The sequence below is a fragment of the Nothoprocta perdicaria genome, unplaced genomic scaffold (genome assembly GCF_003342845.1).
Source record: "Nothoprocta perdicaria isolate Ctin4 unplaced genomic scaffold, notPer1 scaffold_43, whole genome shotgun sequence".
Lineage (NCBI taxonomy): Eukaryota > Metazoa > Chordata > Aves > Tinamiformes > Tinamidae > Nothoprocta > Nothoprocta perdicaria.
Genome location: NW_020455677.1, coordinates 2,965,997 through 2,988,897, shown reverse-complemented (window position 1 = coordinate 2,988,897; position 22,901 = coordinate 2,965,997). Strand labels below are relative to the sequence as shown.

The window sequence follows — 22,901 nt, the reverse complement described above, 5'->3', positions numbered from 1 at the left end:
CATCCACCTAATCTGAAAAGCCAATTCTACTGAAATTCAAAATTATTTTACAAAATCACTCTCATTTATTTTGATTTCTTTTTATTTCTTTTTAAATCATCTTTTGATATTTGAGAACATTGTTGAAGTATTCCATTTTGTAATCATTACGATAAAATGTTTTGTTTATTTTTCCATTCCCATTTAAATTTCATTTTAATTTTTAAATTACAGAATGAAATGGAAAATATTTAAATTTAAAATACTTTTTGTCAAATCAGAACTTTTGATCAGTGTGCATTTTTTTTTAGCATTATCTTCACAGAGAATTTAAGCATTTCTGATTTATCATGAATCTCACTTTTGAAACCTCAGAAACCTTTGGGGAATTAATAAATTGTCCTCTAGACAGTTTAGGGTCCTGGCTAGTCTGGACCATTTCCACAGACACTGATGCCAAGAGCTCCTTTGGACTGTTGCTCCAAAAGCATTCTTGTTTCTATACTGTTCTTCAGTCTATAACTAATAGCATCCCTGTCATTGTCCACTGCTCTTTCTTCTGTATTCAATCAGCATATTAGTATAAAATTAAGATAATAGGAATCATTGCTCTTTTTTATAAATAATAATTTTTGTGTTTATGAACAATCACAAATGTAAGGGTTGTTTTCCCAAATCATTTCTCATTTTTGTTGTTCTCTTCTGAGTTCCCCAATTAGGATGTATTTCTTTAATGCGGTGTTCATAACAGCATGTGGCGCTCCAAGTGGGGCTTGTCAAGTGAAGTAGAGCAGAATAATTACCTCATTTCTTTTACACGTGACATTCTTATTAATGTGACTCAATGTGGAGCATTTGCCCTGTTTTGCCACAATGTTGCATTGTTGATTCATATTCAGATCATTAGTCACTGCAAATCCACATACTATTGTTTAAGGCAAYGTGCTATTACTGGCTACTCCTAAGCTGTCAGCAGCAACATGTAGGAGCTGTGATGAGAATGTGAGGCACTGCACATCAAAAAAGAGATGTGGTCCCTCGTCCTAACCAGACCACGTAATTCTGCACTTATATTTGACTACTGGTTCCTCAGAAGATTGAAGTCTACCCCAATGGAACAAGATTTGAGATCTTTGTATACTATCCCGTCATTTGTCATATCTCTGTTCCAAAAAAAGGMAGATTCACCCTTCCCTCCCACTCACATACTCTCTAGAAGATGTAGAAAGAAACACTAGAATAAGGAATATTGTCTGGAGACAGATGTTGCTATAATCTTTGTGACAATAACGATAATAAAAAACAATGATAATAATAACAAAATATTAATGTCTACTGTTTCTCTAATAGTGTCTCAGAGCTCTCAGCAGCGCTGCGAACTGTGCAAATGCAAAAAATATGAATGCAATGCCTGTGGTAAAAGTGGACATTTTAAAGATATTTTTTTCCCTTGGAGGCTCACGGAGCCATTGGCATGATCACTATAACTCTATCTGCACCCAGTTCTTCATGCCTAGTTTCTATCACTGCTTCTCTGATTTGGAAACAGTTTTGGGTGGTGGTTTCAGTTCGTAATGAGGGTCCCAGAGCATGATGTGATCAACGGGCACAGAATTCTGCTAGATATGTCTTCTAGAAATGTTTTTAGATGGAGCAAAGAGTTTCTAGCTCAGCCTGTGGTGAGTCAGGGCTGGGAAGACATCCGTGAGGAAAAAGAGGCTGGGATGCTTTCGCTTTCCAAGTCTGCCACATATGAGAATAATAATACTGCAGATATATGAAGATATACACATTTTTTCCTCCCAAATGAGGCTGATACTTGTGTTCAGAGAATGAAAAGTTTCTGTGTGTGGACAATCATATTCCCCTGCCTTCAAAAATGAGATGGACTGAAATAGTTGGTGGCCTTGCTGCCCTACTTCTAGCCTCCTTCCTTGGTGGTTTTAAGCACAGCAGGTGCTGTGGCTACTTTTGTCACCATACTGAAAAGCACTTTTTCATTGATATGCTTGGCAGGAATCTGGCCCRTGTGGATTAAAGTAATAACTTAAACTTGGGTCTCCTGTACCCCAGGTGAGTGCCTGCAATAGAAGGCTGTTATTGTCCTTCTTCCAATGGGCTGATGAATATTGAACTATTTCTATAAAAGTGAAGCAGATCCAACAAAATAAATTGAACCTACAGGTCTAGGATGTGGGAAACCCAGAAAGGAAGCATTTTTCTGAAACAGGCCTCACAGGAACATAGTCTCACTCACCTCAGAGAAGTGCTAAATAGCCAGCATGCTATTTTTATTCTTTTTTTTTTAACTCTTTTGTCTCTGATCACTATTTAAAAATTTACAAAATCTTTTTTTTTTTTTTAAATGAGACAGGCTCTTTTTTTCTATCAGTCCTTATGAGGACTTTGGTAAGATATGTGGATATAGTCTTGGTATTGTTAATCAAATTTATTCAAAAGCATTTCAAGCTCAGTCCCAAATATGGGATTATCTTAAATGAAATTTTGGTGCTGTGTATTCAATTTYGTTGTTCACCTAAAAGATATCCTCTCCTCTCTGCCTTTTCTTCTTAAAATGAAATTTGAAGTCCTTACAATATCATGTGGTCACAGAGGTAAGTCTTATAAAAATGCAAATTGTTGTGCTTTAATATTTTGATCTGACAATATTGTAAGCTAGGATTTTCAAAGGAGTTTGAAGGAATTCTGGGGTCAATATCTGTTGAATCACATCTGAAGATACTAAATACCTAAGATTCCTTTCAATATTCTGGACATGGAGTGATTTACATCTACAAAGTTATGTGATTTACTGAGGAGTATAATACCAATTATCCCATCTGCTAAGTCTGGGTTATAAAACTCTAAATTGCAGGGTGCAGTATTAAGAAAAAATGTACAAGATCCATGTCAAAAGCATTTACCTGTAACTATGAATTTGACCTAGTTGTCAGCAATGTAGTTTATGATATGAAAGAAAAAATGCAGATCCTGGTTCATCATATTAAGAAAGTGGGTTTAGTCTCCTTTGAGATCAGGAACCCCAAAGGGAAGACTGTTGATCTAAAGATCCTAGAAAGATAGGAGCAGGTCCCATGCTGATGTAAAGGAGCATAGTTTTCTTGACACCAGCGGACCTGCCGTGATTGATTCCAGATGGAGTGATGAGGTGATATGGGCATGCTGTACCCGACTGGAAGGCTGTTGAGAGATGTAGGGAGATCAGTAAGGGGATAGCTGCACCAAAGGCAAATGTGCAGCACAACAGCRATGTCTCCAAGCACAGGTGGAGGCAGCAGAACCTCTTGCTCTGACAGGGCAGAGAGGGGCTTTGGTGAAGAGGAAAAACACAGTCCTGTGCACAGAGGCCAGAAGTTTGGTAAGGGGACAGTAAAGACAACGTTAAAACATAGGGGTTAAAAGAGCACCAGTAAGAATGTTTAGAGGTTGTAGGGCTCCACTGCTGTCAGCATCTGCAGGAAACCACCATGTGTCTTTGCTCTTACATGTCTTCACCTCAGCACTGACACTGGACTCCTCAGCTGGTCAAGCCTGTTTTTGTCTGACATGAGCAGGGATGAGGCTTACTCTGCATGTAGCCTCCAACAAACACAGCTGAGCCAGCTTTAAACTCASTGAATCCAGAACTGCCTATAATTTTGTGATTGTAGTGATGCAGCCTGGCATCCAGCATGATCTGCAAGTTTGCATGAAGACACACGGGAAAAATTCAAGTAATTAGTTTCTGCYGGGCTTCATGCTGCTCTGGCTATTGCAGTAGGTAAATTAGTTCACTAGAGAAGTGCTCTCTCTAACATTTTGTGCAAGGTAGAACTTAAACCTTTTAGGTAGACCTGAGCACAACAGAAGATAGTCATCAATGATGCACAGTTCAGGGACTGAAAATACTTAAACATTTGTCTGTGTGATTTCTCTTTAAATAAAATAGGCATTTATTTGCTCTTAAAACCTTCAAGCATTGCAGTGATTCTTTATTTGAAATGGCAGCATCAGAATGCAAAAACACAGGAATCATGAGGGCTTCCTCATGGACTCAATAAACCTGGAAATAGAGGCTTTCTTTCTTTCTTCCTTTCTTTTTTTTTCTAATGCATTGTTTACAGTGGTTAAAGTCATTGCAGAGCTTTTGCAGTTGAATTTGCTTCTTTATTACAGAGCTACAAACTTACTGTAACTATAGCTATGGCATTATCACATATCTGCCCATGAAAATAAAGTAGAGAAAGTAGCTTCCAGACTATTTTGCTAATATTGATACAACTGGTGAGAAAACTCTCCCATTAAATCCATTTTACCTAGGGCGTTTTATCTCACTTTTATTTTCAAGAGTTGGCAATCCAAGTACAAGGAGACTAATGACCTAAAATGCAGCCTCCTCTGCACAGCTGATGGAGTTTTGTTCCTGGGCTACCTCCTCCTCGCTTCATTCAGCGTGAATGGCAGATTCCTATGTCGTGTCAAGTTTCAGATCACCATAGAAACAAACTAGGAGGCAGTTTCATTAATCATTTAGAGCACAAAAAGTCTAGGTCAGTCTGATTGCAGCATATAGAGTATCATCCTAGCGCCACATGGGACTCAGTTGATTTGAATTAAAAAAGATTAAGCTGCCCCTAGGACGCTCAGCATCATCAGTTTAAGTTCTCATGTAACAGTGGTCTCTGGAGCCACATGGATTAGGAGACTGAAGCTATGCATTTATTTTTCAGGGCTCAGTGAAACATTAGATGAGTGCAGGTGTCTGAGGGGAAAAAAGGACAAAGATCACATATAGTTTTTTATACTTGTTGCTGTTCTTTTGAAACTGGAAACAATAACTCAGTTTTATTTCTCCAGTGACAGTTACCACTTTTTTTTTTTTGGCCATGCAGTGATACATCTGTTGCTCAATGTTTACAGTTTACATTTAAAAAAATTCATACCATGAACCCTAATTTTAGTGCAGAGCTGCTAGCTGTGTATAGAACAGCTTACGTGTATGCTGACATTTTTCTTTTTCCTGATGGGGTAAAAAATGAATGAAATAAATACTGGTGACATTTTAGTTTTACTTGAATGAAGATTTATTGCTCCCAGGAAACTGACTTACAGGCAGCTACAAATCAACTTGACTACGAAATAGTTGTATATGTACACCACAAAATGAGCACCCCCCCCCCAAAGTACTCACCTTATTTATGGGTCTTTCCAGTACTTCAAAGACCTTTAGTAACTTAGTCCAGACTGTTTTATTGCTTCGCAGAACTAAGACATTTCAAGGGAAAAGTTGTATGTTACAGTATATTAGGACTCTTTCTCCTGGGCGGTTGAGAATCCCATGATGCTATATGAACTGTTGATCTAAAGCTTATTACARCCTGACTTCCTACAGTATAATTCTTAAATCTTTTAAGTTATACAGTACTGTCTTTACTCCCAAGTGCTTAGCCCGAGAGCAAAACTAGCTTTTCAAAATTTAAAATAACATTTGTAAGCAGACAAATTCAAGCTTTGTTAAGATACAGTCACTTACCTGCACAAACTGTTTATGGCCAATTAATTATTTGAATTTTCAGTAGTGAGTGTTTTATGCAGAAAAATACGGGAGTTAAATCCTGTATCAGAATATGGAGAGAAAATAAGTCCTGTAAACCAAAGTAATACTGAAGAACCAAAGTAAAATGAAAGAAAAAGGGTTGTTTTACCTATTTACCTTAACAGTGCCAKTTATTTGGGCTGTGAAACTGTTACCCCAAGTGAAGCCTCCTGCTAAGGGACTGTTGGGGACAGGCAGATCAAGTCAATTTGTTTTTCCTAATGAGCTGTCATTTTTGAATGTACCATTCTGGGGACTTCCAGAGAATAAATGTCATTAGGCTCAGGAAGCGTTTTTAGTTTTTCCTAGCAAACAGCCTGATTATACCCCTGGGAGGGGGAAAGTAAGTATTATCTGCACTTTTCACAAGTGGAAGTTGATATGGAGTCCTGCTGCACAAGCTGCCTGGGGCCATGGGGGAGAGCAGGGCTGGAGCCCAGGCATTCCTGCTTTCCTGCCCAGTGCCCAGGCCAGGCTCCTCTCTTTATGGCTTCTGTCAATTGTCCTTAAGAGGATGGAGGATACAGGGACTGAAGCTGACATGGAAAGCCCTGATGGGGCACACTGGACAATTTGTGTTAGTCAATATCTATCAAGCACCAGCAATGCACTGGTAGCAATGCAACCAGAAGATGAAACCGTAGTCCCTACGCCAAGACATCTGCACAGGCTGCTCTGAGGGCTGCCATCCAGCAGTCCCCAACCAGCTTGACTTGCTTTGATGTCTCCTTGGCTGCCAGAACCTGCACAGCTGTCTGGCCAGCAGTTTTCCCAGACCAGTCTGAAGACCTGCCTTTGGACATGGACACAACAAGCCTCCAGTTTTGTGCACTACTCAAAGCTCCTGAGATGGAGAGGAAGCACAAGCAGCCCGTTCATGCCCAGCAGGAATGAGCCAGCCGTGCAGGACTGTCCATTGCCTCCTTCACCCCCCAGGACACTGCTGTATTTCCAGTGGTCATTCATTCCCATTTGGTTTAATATTACTTCTGCTTCTCAAATGCCCTTTCTCTATATCTTCTCCTGCAGTTGCTATTCCAGCTCCCCGGTGTCCCGTGATCAGAGTCCAGAGCAGGAAGTCCCTCTCCTGGGACTGGCACTTACCACCTCTGACTGAGATGGCATCAAGAACCCATTTCCAAAAGACATCTGGACAATGCCACAGGTTGTCATGAGTCATTTCTCTGATGTGCAATTTTATAATCATCACAGTCAATTTTGCACGTTCTGCTGAGTTTAAGGATCAATTTTTCCCCACAGTAAGCAACATATATGTATATATTTAAGTATAGATAAATATATATGAAGGACCAAGAGCTACCAGAGTGCTGTCTAAATTATCCAAATATGGATCATTGTCTGGACTGTGTGCTTATATCCAGTCTTTCTCTGCCACATTAGCCACTACTAGCAATTAACCATGTTACTTGTGTCACTGAAGCAATAGATTGAAGATGCTAAGATTTCAAAGAGGATTTGGATCAAAGATGATTCAGACACGGACAAAGATCAGTCTTTTTTTCATTTAGCCACCGACCTACAGCTTTGGTTGAATTTGTGGAACTTGAAGTCAGAAGGAAAAGCCTCCTTTTTCTTGCAAACCAAACATTTGATTTAGAAGAGGTGAGCTAATCAAGATGGGAACTTAATTTTTAATGTCACTTTTTAGAGTGCAGTAATTTGTCTAATCATATTACCCTGAAATATGATTACACTTAATGCATTCACATTGCACAGGAGGAAATAGGTTTGAGAATGAAAAGAGGTTTCTCCTCTGTGCTCAACATATGGAAGCATATGAAAAAGGAAAGTCTAAGCTCCACTAGTGCTCACAACAACTTGCCAGTGTAGGAATACCAGCAGTGTTCAAATTTTTTGTGATAAATATACTAGTTTGAACTGAGGTGAACACAGTTCACTAGATATCTGTTGGAGTTATTAAAAAAAAAGAAGTGTATAACCAAATCTCCTGCCCATACAGTAACTGGTGCAAAACTCATGCTCAATCTGCCATAGACTTCTGATAGTGGCTAGCTGGAATAATGAGAAACCCTTCATTACTCCCACTACGGGCAGCTGTTTGGCCCTGCAGCTTTCCTGTATAGAGCATTGATCTCTGATATGTATGACTCAGAGAAAAATAATAAAAAAATGGCATCAAGAACAGACCTAAAGGAAGCACATAACTGATACTGGAGGAGCTAGATAAGCTAAGGTAAAAGAAAAAAAAAAAAAAAAAATTTTTGTTATTTGAGGACGTGGAGGGGAGGTATCTGGGTGAGGCTTTTGGATGCCGTCACTGCTGAAGCTCCTGTCTGCACCACTGTCTCCACGTGTAGGGTTTGGGCCCTGTGTAACAGCAGTTCTTTGTGGAAGGAATTTTGCAAGCAATGCATACAAGCATACACAAGAAAAGCCTACCTATATTAGCTGACTGTACMTACATTAAGCTTTTCAGCAAACCTAGGGTTCCATGGATTTTTCTGGTGACTAATTTTATTATTACTATTTCCTAAACCAAATTATGAAGTTCCTCTTTTATACTGGCTATTTCACAAATTCAAAATCATATATTGCAGGATTAGGGACATGTCTAGCTCCAGATTGTGCGTATCATATGTGAACTTATCTGTCATTTGTCATATCTGACAAATGTATTTAGGTAGCTGTCATGTAACGTCTGGAATGTAATGGAAACAAGAGGTCCTGACTGCCCATGGCTCAGGTACTCCCCAGGCTCCTCTCAGGAGAGTCAGGGTGTTAACCCTGATATCCCGGTCAAATTCCAACATGGCTAATTATATCCCACTTACCTAAATCCTACTTGCCAGGAAGACTTGCTGCATGCCGCAGGATCTCTTCTGGGCCCTTGAAAGGTTCTTATCTTCCCCATAAGAGGTAGCTGTGTTCAAGTAATAGTCAAACTCTGTAATTGGTTCACAGTATTTGCTAATTAGCACGGGACATTGGGTTAGAGGTAAAAGAGGTCACAAGTGCCTGCAAAAGATGGGCTGTGGAAATTAAAGAGAAACTGTACAGTAACTTCACAAGTGCAGTTATAGGCAGTCACTTGCAAATAATGGGAATGACCACAATAACCRTATCCATCATTCTTGGGTATCTGCCATTCTGCCCAAGATTAAAAGCTAGATGAATGTGGGAGGGGATGGAGAGCTGAGTTCTGCGGGTTGGAAAGCAGCACAGGTGAATAACCACTGGATATGACAGCAAAASGCCAAAAAGAGAGAGGAAGAGAACCATGCTTTGCAAATGCAAGATGAAATAACTTCATATGGACAATAATCTGCTGGAATTGCTTGTGATGATACAAGAATTCAAGATTTTATAGTAAGTGAATCTTCCCGAGCTGCTCAGGCCTAATTGTTTCATATATTAATAAACAATATTAAAATATTATTGTAACCATTGAAAGCAACAATGGGATAGGGCAGTGGGAAAAGTCACAGCTAAAGTTTTGACTGAAGATCTTTCTGCTTGTTTTGGAAAGACAGTGTTCTTGGGGTGCTTGAACTGTGGAAACTGCCACATGACAATCACAGCAAGGATTTGTGCTTGTTTAGAAGTAAATATTTCTAGAAGAGCACATTATGTAGACGCACCTGTTCCTCTTTTTCTACCGAGAACTTCCTCTATTAACTTACTATCTTTTCAATATCAGCTGCCACCAAAGTATCATTGCACTGAAAAAGTATTACAGGTTCACAAAGGCATTCCCGGAGCAGACATAAAAGTGAACTTCCACATTACAGAAGCTATTCTTAATGTTCCATGCTCTTTTATTCAACAAAGTCAAAGCTTTATCTGGCTGCACAGAACCCTTCTGACAAGTGAGTCAGTAGAGGCACCCCTTTGTAGCTCACCACATATGGTGATGTTGCACCTGCATGATACTCCTCTGCCTGAAATGTTATGTGTGTGTATATATATATATGTATGTATATATATATATAAACACACACACATGCATATTGCTCAGATCATCAACAGCAAAGAGGTTCTCTTATATAGGAGAATCTTTTCCATTTACTTGCAATATTTAGCTGACAGGAAACAGTAGGATGTACACAAGGTAAGATAAATGTGGGGGTGTGCACATGTGTATGTGCACGAGGAGTTATTCTCGTTCCTGTTTTTAGGAGACAGGTGCTTCTATCAGAGCTAGCAACCTTCAAAAAGGAGGATAAGGGCACAGGGTCTTAAATGGCTCTTCCTGACTTCTGTGTCTCCCCAAACAGGATACTACTAATGGAGTAGCACAAAGTGAACAAGATGACCTAGCAGATGTTACCCAGGATGTACTGTACTTTTCCTAATATAAATAAAGCCTGTCATCTTCAACAGTGTCAAAAAACTCCACATATTCTTTAGAGCATAACAAAATACAGTGTTATAGCATTCCAAATCACTATGTAATACCATACGGTATCCAATTTCCCCTTTTTTTTTTAATGCACATAATTATTAGTTATAGGAATATAGGGTAAAATTACCAGTTATTCAGCTCTTCTTAATTGTCAAAAAYAGAAGCTCAGAGCAAATAAATAAAAAATAAAAATAAAACTCTAATTTGTTGTGATTTAAGACATCAGTTTTCAGACTTTTAAACTGATTTTAGCCAATAGTAGAATAATCTCACTGAATGACTTATAGAACCTGTAAAAACCAACAGCAAGAGCAGAACATTCCTTTTCTGCAAGGACTTGTGGATTTGTCACTGTTAAACTGAAACAGAATTGAGAAATAAGGACTCCCTGTTCACTGAAGATGACCACTGGAGCATTTATTTTTTATTGCAAGTCCATTTATATATCACATGAGTGAATTCAGATTCACTCTCCCTGAGGATGATAAGTACAAAGGCCAAGATTGGTTTGCATGCAGACATGTGGAACACAAGTGTTGAGGGTCAGATATGTGATTTWGCTTTGCCTTGCCCCAGCAGGCAAAGAAGCCAACTGGCAGCTCCTCAGTCTTGCAGGCAAAGCAGAATTTGGTCATTACGAAAAGAAAACTCTATTTTAAAAGTAGTCTTTTCTGYAGTGAACAACACTTTGCAATACTTTCGTCTACTAGTGATGAGAGGTCACAAGTCAAAGAACATCCATAATGGACATCCAAGAGTGGAGATTCTTCCAAACCTAAGCTTCAGTCCTGTAAGTCATCCATGTATCAAAAGAATCATCCATGCATTTGAGGCACCATTAAGGTATGCAGAGAGCAACGTGAGGCTGAAACAGTTTGTGGTTTATGCCTGACTGCTCCTATATTTGATTTTATTTCCTATCTAATATAATTGTGTTATTATCCTTACACATTTCTAATCCTTTTTGAGTCCTGCTATGCTTTCCATCATTCCTGAACTCACTTGGAAAATTGGTAATTGTCGCAGTTTGACTTCCTAGCAAGATATTTATCTAGGCTTTTCCGATTATCACTTGATATTTCCTCTGCATGACAGAAGACATGAATGCATCCGATATTATATGTACGTGACATAGTGCTACACTGGATTTTAGAAAGGCCATCTTGAAGTAAGGAAGCTGAAAATTTTGGATTTTGTATTTCAAGTAATTTCCTCATAATGAATTCTGCTGGACTGTAGAATCTTGACCAAGTGGTACTGGTGCAACGCATACTGGACTGGACAATCAGAGTAAGAATGCTCACAGAACTTGACAATATCTCCAGGTTTTGTCTTGTTTATTGGTGTAGATACAGACCGTCAGTCTGTCTTCTGCATCTTGATCTTCCATGAGTCTCAGATCCACCCTACTCAGTTGGTAAAACATCCTTTCTTCATCACTACAGTCATCAGTCTCTCAATTTAGTTCAGAAAGACATGGTGAATTTTGAGCTGATGCTCAGTGTTTGCTTCCTTTCATTTATGACTTCATTTTCATCAGACGCTGGAATGTGATGAGTTTTATTTTCAGCAGAGTAACTGTGTGATGAGAAAAAATATCTATTACATCGTAGCAGTATGATGCCAGCATTTTAGTGAGATTTGCCTTTCTGTATTCCGGTCCAGCACAGCACTATCACTAGTTTGTGCTCCTTTTCAATTTAGAATGTAGTTTTACCCCTTCACAGAAAGGCATCMGCAAAGTTTGCAATTTCTCCAAAATCTAGAGCCATGTGTAGGATTTTGGAATGGCTCAGTATTATTTATAGTGTTTGACTGTTTGTGATTAGATTTACAAGAAGGTTGGCTGCAAAGTTCTGATCTGGATTTCTCCAAAGTGTTTGGTTCAGAAGTTCTGGGCTGGGCCGTGCTGCATTCAGCATTTGTTCATATCAACATCTGTAAAACATTTGGCATTACTTGAAAATATTAGCCACAATTGTAAAACTAATAAAAATCTTTCTTTCCTATTTTAACTATAAGGTGTTCATGTGTGCTGGACACTCACCATTGATTTAGATGTTATCTCCCTGTTAGTAATATTGTGCTTTGCTTGTTCCAAARCCTGCCTTTTTGATCCGGGAGCAATTCTCAACAGAGAAAATTAGCCTAACCAAGGAGCTGTGCCAGAATTTGAAGGAGTGGTAATTGATTTGCATCCAGCTGTTCTGTGTTGTTTTGTACCCATTCTCAAGCCTCTCGAATAAACCCCATGGTAGATTTCCAGTGTCATCATTAGCAGTGCTTTGGTATGCAAAGTGAGGCTTCTCATTTGACACCGGAGTCTATAATAAAGATGAGGACTCTGTATAAATATTTTAAGTGCTCTAACTGAAGCGTACTAGAAAAGTGTTGAGAAATAGGGGTTTCACAATAGGAATTAGGTAACCATGAAAGATAGTCTTCATGAAAGAAATGAACTAAATCCTGAGGCACTTTCCCATGCAGAATTATGTGTGAAGTTGTGTCAAGGTGCAGTGTTAGCTGAGCAAAGTATAGAATACCACATACTGAAAAGGACTTTTCAAGTGGAGCAGAGACTCCAGCTCTTGTGCCTGGAATTAAAACTTATTTCAACAGATATTTGATGGGATTATGTAAAGTCAAATATATGACAAATATACAACCATATTGCCAGTATTCTTGTTGTGTCAGAAAAGCTTCATAATCATCCATGGGTGTGTCATCTTTCACTATGGACTAAACTGAGGTAAAAGAACTTCTATTTGCCCTGGCTTAAAGTACACAGTCTGATATTATGATTCACTAACCTGTTAGTCTGTACCAACTCAGCCATATGGCTGAGTCCTGAGGATGTGTATCTCCTAGGCTAGACTCTACAAAGGCTAGAAAGCAATCAGTTGCATTCATTACTTTCCCTCTATTTTCAATACATCAAATATCCAATCACAAGGAACCCCAAATTGTTTATGATTCAAAAGTCCAGTTCTTAGTTTATATATGACAGCTCCTTCTTTCATGGAATCATTCTGGTTTCCATAATGTCTCAATCCCTATGTTGCAGGATTTGTCCCATCAGCAGCTTTCACTGGGTAAATCCAGAATAATTTTTGTGTGATAACATTTTCCAAAAATTGGCTGTCATTGGTCTGTTTCCTCTCCAGTAGAATCCAGTCAGCAGGGATCTCACCACTGACTCCAGAGACCCAGATTTCACCTGATTATGAACATTCCTGAAAATTCACCCTCTACTCATCAGTAACAGTATGAGACTGTACTGACAGCTTCAGTGCAAGGTCTTTTTCTTGTATATGGACATGGTGTCTTAGCTAATAGAACACTTTTCTAAACCAGGTCCAACACCATGCCTACAAACTTAGTAATCACATTTTTGGCAAGTATTAGGTCATGCTATCTGCAAATTGCACATAGCTGTGTTAGACCTAAATGAAATTTGCTCTTTGTTCTGGAGATTGGTTTTCACTTCTCCTTGGGCAGAGCTTCAGCTTACGTGTTTATCTGACAAATGTCACGGCAATCTGTCCTCCCACCTAAAACAGGAAGCTCCTTCAAAGTTTCCCATGTTGATCTTAGTAAAATAATATCTAAGGCTGCCTTAGRTAATAAGCATGAAGGATACTTCCAGGATAGCAGACATATTATTAGAACTAGCCTCACCATCTCTTTTGATGCCTCATGGAAGATTGCAGAGAGACCTTTTCTGCTGGTGGCTYTTGATGACTGACCTGGCTGTAGTAGATACTCTTTCAGGCTACAGTGGGTTTACTTTGGACTCTGTATTCCATAGGACTTCTACTGATTATTCCCATACACAAATAGATTTGTATAAACAGCCCCCAGTCTGGCTGTTGCTCACTCTTTTTCTGCACACGGTGCTGGAAAGGCACAAGCAAGGACAGCGCAGTGAGTGGGCATCACTTCACTGCCATCCCAACCAAGTAAACTCTTAGAGCTTAGGTGGAAGAATGAAGTTGGAATGGGGACCAGTTGGCACATATTAATTATGACAGTGTTTGAATATCAAAGAAAGGAGACACAGGAAATAAAGATGTGAGCAGAGAGAAAAAGAGAAAGAGAAAAGAATAGGTGTGATGTTACAAGAGGAGGTGTCTGCTAGATCTAAGGGCTTAAATTCCATGAGGTAATTATTGAAGTGCAAACACTAAATCAGTCTTCATCTGACAAATATTTGACCATAAGAAAAGAGAAGATCTATCAATGGAATTACAGGATCTAACCCCGTAGGGAATAGACTATCACTGCACAGTTCTAGGCTCTAAATTTGGCTTTGAACAGTTTGATAGAAAAGCATGCATCAAACCTGTTACTGTGAACATGCTGTAAGTTTCTTGTGTCTGCCACTGATGGGGAGAGCTGTTACTGATTACTGACTGCATTGATTGTATTTCAGGACTGGGATCATGAGGGCACAGTCTTCTTTTTTAGCTCTGAAGCCAACTAATAGCGTGATAACCTAGCTTTTAYCCCCAGGGAAAACCTCCAGTAGTCCATTCATATGCCTGGTCCCTACTAAAGAAGAGAGRAAAGCTCTTCTCCTCCCTCTTCCCCCATCCCAACCTCTTTCCCCTACACTTCTCCAGCACCAGAATCAAAGCCAGGCTCCATCTACACTTTTCTTACAGCAATCTTTGTATCACCATTGTCTGATTAACAAAATGATTTGTAAAGATTTAGTTTTGCCTTTGATCTTGCAAAACAAGGGTAGCTTTAAACAAAGCCAGATACTTTAAAGACCACCACATGTTTTCAATAGTATCCTCTACTTTGTGTCATAACTGGAATGAACAAGATATGAACAGTATTCCYATTGTCACCACATTTCACTGTGTTATCGCGTTTGCTAATATTTCCTAGTTAAAAAAATATTGGCAGCTATTATGTAGCTGATGTTGTAACTAAATATCTTCTGCTAGCTCCATCATTAGAGCCTGTTCCAAAGCCTGTTGAAGCTGCTAGAAAATCATGCTCTGACTTCAAACAATGTTGGATCTGAACCCTAAAAAGGGAAATGGCATGCTCAGGAGGATTCCCACCTTTCAGATCTCATTCCTTGCCTCCCTCCAGCTATGCAAACGCTCTCCCCATGCTCCTGAGCGCAGTGTGGTTTGAACGCTGTAGGCACATATGTGAACATGATGGGTTTATGGGTGTATTTTTGCTGACAAAAATTATGTGAGGAAGAGAGGGGAAGCACTTTGTTTTAGATTTGAAGTTACATTTTTGAATTGATCTTGTAAATAGAGTGCTGGAGTAGTGAAAAATAAAGATGTTTTCACTTCTTTGCAGATGAAAAATATATGGTCTGAAATAGAAGGGAGGGGAAAGGATGAAGTCATGGATACTTTGGTTTCCATTTCTTCCCATTAGTGCCATGCTCTTTCAGTTACCTAATGGGGGAGAGACTGAGCTAGTGCTCAAAGCCCTCTTCCACTTCATAACCATGCAGCTGTATCCTGCCCTGATAACTAATCTCATTTATGTCCATTCCAGAAGAAAGTCTGCCCTGGATGGCAGTTATCATTGGTTAATTCTGGCACAATGTGATTAAAAGCAGACTGATATAAATCACTGAGCATCATAGCTTAGGAAAATGCAAGTGGAGGTAGCGCCCCAACCACAGCACTGTTATGAGAGAAGCTGAGAGCCAGATGTTGATCTAATGACAGAAATCTAATAATGGAGTTTGTGCACTTTCTGGAACCTTAAAGTTTTATGTTTTGTGTTTGTTTTGTTTTTAGCCAGTCATTTCCATGCACAATATATAACGAACATTTYAGAGGTTCAGAAGCTGGTTTAATGAGTTAATATCTTGTCTTATAGCTAAAAACTCTGAGAGAAGATTTGGGAAGGAGACCTATTGGAGCACCTGAGGTAAGAGCACCTTGGAAGTGTTCGAGGAGGTATAGGTACCTAGATGTCTCAAGTGCTCTGGGTCTTACTTTGACGTGTACAGTAGTCTGAGTATGTGGTATCATATATGGGCATGAACAAGGAAAGTCTCTGTGGTCAGGAGAGCTGGATGTGTATGTGCAAAGCTGGTGTAAGTAAAACTGTAACTGGACTCTTCCTGCATCTCATCTCATTTGCCTGAGAAGAGAGATCAGGTTCACTGAACATAAGGACTGTAGGATAAAGCCATTATTTTGAGGCCAGCAAAGAGGTGATATGATGGATTCGTTTCAAGTTAAGTGTGAGTATCTTGAGTCCAAGCTCGATTTGGGCACTGTGTGGCTTAAAATGTGAGGCTGTCCTGGCTGATGTTTGGCCATGGATAATCTCTGCTRGCTAAGTATGAATCCAGTCGTTCCTGAGTCAACATCTTTCCCTCCTCCACTCATACTCAGTACACTCTCACCGTCTCTGAGATGTCTCCTCTGACTCAGGAGTGACATAAAAGGCAGTTAGGGAAGGAGGAAATTTTGGTCCACTGTGTCTAAGTGAGATGCAGCAGTTATCCATATGCTACCCCTGTAGATTTTGGCAGTAAATTGGTCACTGGACCTTGCAGTCAACAAGAGAATGATAGAAAAGCATTTAAGCTCACACAAGTGATAGAAGAAAGGGAGAAACAGAGAGAGAGAGCAGGAACTAATGAGAACATGACTGCTAGACTGGTTATTCTCCATAGGAGAAACATAGAGGGAAATGTCGCTGACTGAAGATTACTCCCTTATTTTCTATGATTAAAATTTTAATTATTAAAAGTTTCAAGAAGATGGCAAGAAAGCAGTCAGCCAAAAAGTCACTTTGGTCCAGTTTTTAACAGTCATTTCACGCTCCACTTTAACCATGAAAATGTATAAGTAAAAAATTAAGGTGGAATCTTCTTCCATTCAGTAATGGAGCCGGAACAGAGAGGCGGTTCTCTARAGCAACCTTTCCTCAACTGGACTCCACTCTAGGTACCATTTAAAGCCCAATACACACATTTGTGGGTGTGCGGTTAAGGCTTCTGYGGAGTCACAGTTTTACAAAGTCTGGACTTTTGTGCTGTGCATTTTTTTCTTTGATGAATAGCATATGGTGCCAATATTATTCAGAGCCAGCCCATATAAAGCAAATAATTGGAATTAACTTTGTACATGTTTATCTAAAGACTAAAGAAAAAGAAAAACTGATGTGGTTTTCTGGTGGAAGAGAGGGTTACAACTATGCTGTTCACAGGAGAATAAAAATGCACAACAATATCTCAATGTTATATTCATCACCTTCACAGATGTGATGACTTTTCCATGCACCTGCTGCTGCTAAATTTGCCATTAAAAGAACTCAGTGGATGGTATCAAATTCTTCATCTATTAGAATAACATTGTTCAAACAAAGCAAGATATTTCACACAACATTTCTGAAGGCCTTCCTTAACCTGAAGAGATTGCACAAGCCAAAGACTGAGACTAGACAATGAATTGCTCTCAAAATTAGGATATGTCACTAATTTTGTGTATGATGCTCTTTYGTTTGCGTTTATTCTCCAGTGAATATATTGGACATTCCTCAAAATGCAGAAGTGTGGCCTGTGCACCGGGGCTGCAATACAGGACATTCCCAACAGTGCCAACCATGTCTGGTGCCTGTTCAATGTAGCCACTTGCGGGACAGCAAAATGGTTGCTAGATCATACCAGTTGCTTTTGCCCTTTAAAAACTCACTAGTTCTATGAAAAAGTTGCTCCAATTGCCTGGATGTTATCACTTAGGAAACAATACATATCTCAAAGTCCACATATGTGATAATGATTTTGAAAACGCAGCAATCACCACAACCAAAGCATTTGCATCTGCTGAAAGCACAGCTTGCTCTTTCACTGGAGTCAAAGTGGTTGGCACAGAATTCAAAGCACTGGATTGGCAACCCTATCAGGAAGCAAGTGTAGCATAAAGCTATAATATCTGTCTTCATTAGCTTTTCTTATCTAAAAAATTCCAAATGCTTTGGATAGTATAAGGTGCCACATAACTATGGAAGCTTTTGGGCAGCAGCTTGCATCTATAAAGTGTGCTTACCACCTTCTTTAACTAAATGTTTTCCCCTTTTTCCCCTAGCAGCTGTGACAATAGTGAGCCTGAACAATTACCATACAACTGAAATGCAGCTGAAGGCACTGAGTTCTCTAATACCAGTACTCTGGTAACTTTCAGAAGGACCAAAGCATCATAAGCAACTGCAGTCATTTGAGCGCTTGCTTGTTTTGCAAAAATTGTGTTGCAAAGTTTGCCAAACTAACTTTAAGCCATCGTACTGTGGAGTCTTGCACAGACACGGGTGCAATCTTGCCAGTCAGCTCAGCTCAGCAGGGTGCTGAAGCAGCTATCCTCCCTCCCATGCTGCTGCTGACACGGCAGCAGGACTCTGCCCTGCTGGTGGGGTTGACAGGCTCATGTTACTCTGCACCTGTCTTGCACTAAGGTCTACTGAAATCTCTTTTTTTTTGGCCTCCTTAGTCACCTATCACAGAAGATTCGGAGATTATGTGCAACTGCAAATGGAGCGCATGCTGAGCTGAAAGGAGGCATGGGTCACTAGCTATGAGGATGACAGAAATGCAGGCATGGTGAGAACACTTTATTTTGGAAAGGGCAAGCAAAATATCTCCATGTCCCAATGTCTGAGATTTGTTTCATATGTTACCGTATCATATTCCTTGTCATAAAATATGTCCAGACTTCATACAAGACGAAAGGCCCTCTGTTGTCATTTTCTCACAATTCTTATTGAAAGTTTGATTAGATGTTCCTCTGGCAAAGGTAATTTTTTTGTGTTCCCATCTTTCAGTGGATGCACTCAAATTCTTGCAGTGCATTAAAATAAATTTCTTCTGTCCAGCAGTTGGAGCATGAAGAATATAAGGATCCTCACCTTCAACCCATGCCTTTGTAACAGAGGCCACACACAGCAGTAAGCTTCCTAAGGATTTCTCCTCTAAAACTGAACCTGTTCTGTCCTTCCTGCTCACCTGATTTTGTTAGTGCCTCATAGGTAATAATTGCTGCTCCATTTTTCATTTTCTACAGACATTGCTTGGAATATCTTGGAGCTGAGTAAAAGGTGAAGATGGTTCTTCCTCATGGTTGTTCCTCTTCCACTCACATACTAGGGGCAGGCTGGCYATTGCCTTGCAGTGATTAGAAGAGGTTACTACATCATACGCAATCCAGCATATTCACCAGCAGAGGCGTACGGTTTGCAAGGGTACATTCTCCCTCCTCACCTGAAATATTTCATAAGGCGTTTGGAAACAAGTTTGTGCTTCTAGGGTTTGACCTTTCACAAGTGAAATAGCAGAGAGGAATCTGTCCAGACACTTTTTATTGCAACAGCCCTAGTACGACTTTCGCTGTTAATCTCTCTCCAGCTGTGACAATTTTTAGTCTTATTCCAGATAGCACAGTGGCCCTTCACTGCACAGTGGGATAAGGAAGTGACTGGTGCATGGCTCCAGCTGCCACTAGCAGCTTTCCTCCAATGTGTGCTAGATTTCTTAACCCTCTCAGAGCTAATGTGAAGCTATTTGGGGGTCATATCTACAAGAAAAATCACTCCTATGAGTCCTATAGTGCAAAATTTAGTCCTTCAAAACCTCTGATCAGTTGTTTAACTAATTCAGGGTCTCTTGAACTGTCCAAATTTGCCCCAGTGTCATGTGTTTTTTGTGTTGTTGAGCATTGACAGTGGTGAGAATTTGGGTCATGTATGGGCCACTCTTCTACCCGGATGTCCTGCCTTTTCCCACAATATCCAGGTGGAGGAGGARGGCCTTCTTCTGACATTTGCTTTGCTGGTTTCCTCAGTATTTAAGTATTTATTTGGACGCTCCAAAGAGCAGGACTGCGAGCACCCCACAGTGTAGACCYGAGTCTAATATTTGGGATATTCACCTATAAGGTGGAAGGCAATGTAGTTTCAAGTGTCCAGGAGTGCCGAGGGTTGGTGTGACTACACTGACCATTAAGCTCCCAGATATACAAGGGCATTTTTCTTCCTGTGTTGTGGGTGAAGGCTTGGGCACTGAGATTCAGTTTAGAGCTGTGAACCTTGAAGAGAGGAAGGCACATTTCTGCAGACTGGAATAAAGTATCTAAATCCCTGAAAGAGTGTAGTTTAGACATGCCCTCCACTGAGATTTCTCTTAGATAGCTTAGGGCATCCCTTCCCGACTAGGAGGCTGATTCATRTTTATCTTTCCTTAGGTGCCTGTTTCCCTTTGGGTTTTCTATACAAATGACAGAAACTCTTTCAGATAGATTTAATTGGTTGCACTGCGTAGGAAGAGATCTCACACAAAAATGAAAGATTTGACAAAGTATATTATAATGTATTCGGGGCTGACAAAATTAAACAACTAATGTAAATTTAATGTTAATTCATAGTAGTAATGCAACTTTTTTTTTTTCAGCTATTTGGAGATGGAATTGGACTTTCAGCAATCTGATAACTTGAACAAACACTARACTAGTCTTAGCCTTCCCCCTCCTTCTTTAAATAAAGCTCAACTTGTAATATGGAATGTAGATTGTTTTGACTGTTAAAACATTCCAAACTCAAAACCCACTCATCATAAATGTGTTGAAAGAAGAATATATTTCAATAGTGCGGCAGACTCTTTGAGTACAGTAGAGCAGCAGTCTTCAATCAACTAGAATTTCTTTCCAGAAACAGAAAATGAAAGCATAAGTGCCGTACACATTTTTAAATGATTTATTTAAATTCAAAGAACTAACTTTTTTTTTGTGACTGATTATAAGTGTGTATATGAATGACTATGGATAACAGGTTTCTTTTGCTTTTCAAAATGATATATAACAATGTTCCATGCAAAGACTTTCTATTTACACATCTGTTCAGCACCTGCTCATAATTACTTAGTTTTTTATTATTGAGCTTGTCACCATATTAATGTAGCTGTATACTTCAATTGATTGTAATTGCAAATTTCCTGAAAAGGCTTGGTTTCTGCAAGTATTTAATTAAACTTATATTCTAAATTAAAAATGATTATGTAACTGTACTCCACTACAATAATACATGCATGTCTCTCTCTAGGTAGAAAATATAATAATATAATATAACATAATTCATACAATGTGTAGACTAATATTGTATAATTAAACATCAGTTTTGACTAGTATAGGAGGAATAATTAACTTCCCTGTTTAGAACCTGACATATTTCATTTAAGCAAGTGATTTGTCACAAGCTACACAAATCAGCTTATYGAGGAACAAGCTAATAATGGTTAAGAAATAAAAGAATGGTTAAGAAATAAAATGGCAAAAAAAAGATAAGCCTACTCCTTGTGGCATAATTTTGCTGGAGTCAATGTTTTTTTACACAAACGCTTCCTTTACACGAAGTTGTGAGGTCATATCTAGAACAAGTCACTAACTACTAAAATCTATGTCTGTCTAATGTCTACTTGGAGGTCTGTGAAACAGCTCATAGCCTCTACCAAGCAGGTCTCTCTGACCTGCACGAATAAGTTCCACGACATGCCCTGGAAGTCCCTTTGGCATTTGGATAGACCAGGGGAGCAGCAGACCCCAGATGGAGGACAGGAGAAGCCAAATGACCACAAGTGAGTCACAGGAAGGGGGAACACACACAACTCCCCACTTTAGTAGTACGTGTGAGGGCCACATAGGAGGGCCACAGACATTAATAACCTGGAAATTGCACTTTTGTACCAGTAAGCAGCCACTAAGACATAGCTGTGGTGTATCATCAAGGTGTGCAAAGATATCCGTATAAAATTAATTTCCTTTCATGGGAGGACAGAGAGACTTTGAGAGGAAAACGTCATATTAGTGGTTTCAAATGCATTCAAAAATTCTTCACCTGAGGGATCATTCAAGTGCTACGAGTGTGAACTTTAGGAACAACAGCTCCAAATTCACTCCCTAGAAGCYTCTGCCTTTCCCTGGGCAGAGATGATCCATATGCTGCTGATCCTGCAGCCTGGATCCACATGAGCCACATCCTCAGAAGGCTGGGGCACCCACAGAGGCCAGTGCAGTCCTTTTGCAAAGCCTGGGAGGGAAAGACAGGAGAACGGATTGAAAAATAGTCGGCTTTTGGTCTGCTGCCTGTTGGATTTCTTTCAACAAACTCATCAAATTCACAGCTTTTCTACAGAACACTTAGTTTCCATGAACAAGCCTTTCTGCTGGAAAATATCCAGAAGTGCTCATGCTTATCTGCAACTAAACTGCAGAATGTGTTTTCCACAATGGCTGAGCTAATCCATTCGGAAATACTAATGCCAATGAACATATATCCACTGAATAGCAAAGTTATGATCTGCATTTTGAACTCTCRTAATTCAAAGAAAATATGAAACAGGTTTTTGATCTGATCCACCGGGGCAGTAAGAACTGAGTGTGAAATACTGCTCCAGATTCTGCTCCAAACCATTCAAAGACCAGTGGTTCCTCTTAGGATTTTCTTTGAACTCTTACCTACAGTTTTTTCAATATCCATCAGCTTCACATTTTTCAGCATGAGGCTGGGATATATAGCAAACAGGTAGGTGTGCTTTCTAGGCAATAGACATCCAGAGGATCAGCCTTGATCTGTCTCATTTTCTGAGGACGCTACTGAGGATTAAGTGACTAGAAGAAAAAAAAAAAAAAGAGTTAAAATGCTATGACCAGCATTTGACCTCAAAGAAAATGGATGCAGAAATGTATGTTTTGTATCTTTTTTTTGTCTCAATCCCTTGTGTACATCCAAAGAAAAGCTCCACTTAAACTCAGAAAGATAGATGTTTGGTGGTAAGTTCATGACCAAAGCTTCCAGGTGAGTATTGGAAACATCATTGATAAGAATGCAAAAGTTACAGTGAGGGAAGGGAAACATGTTGAGAGGATTGGCTTCCCAACACAGAGGATGTCCTTCCTTCATCTC

At 39.5% G+C, this 22,901-nt stretch overlaps 1 long non-coding RNA gene across 1 annotated transcript; it reads right to left on the bottom strand.

Annotated features, from left to right (window-relative positions):
* Nucleotides 1–21,849: 21,849 nt before the first annotated feature.
* LOC112953214 lies at nt 21,850–22,572 on the bottom strand. The gene is made up of 2 exons (XR_003250542.1): nt 22,454–22,572; nt 21,850–22,025 (listed from the first exon to the last, which is right to left on the bottom strand). It is a non-coding gene; the product is annotated as an uncharacterized LOC112953214 (long non-coding RNA).
* Nucleotides 22,573–22,901: the final 329 nt, after the last annotated feature.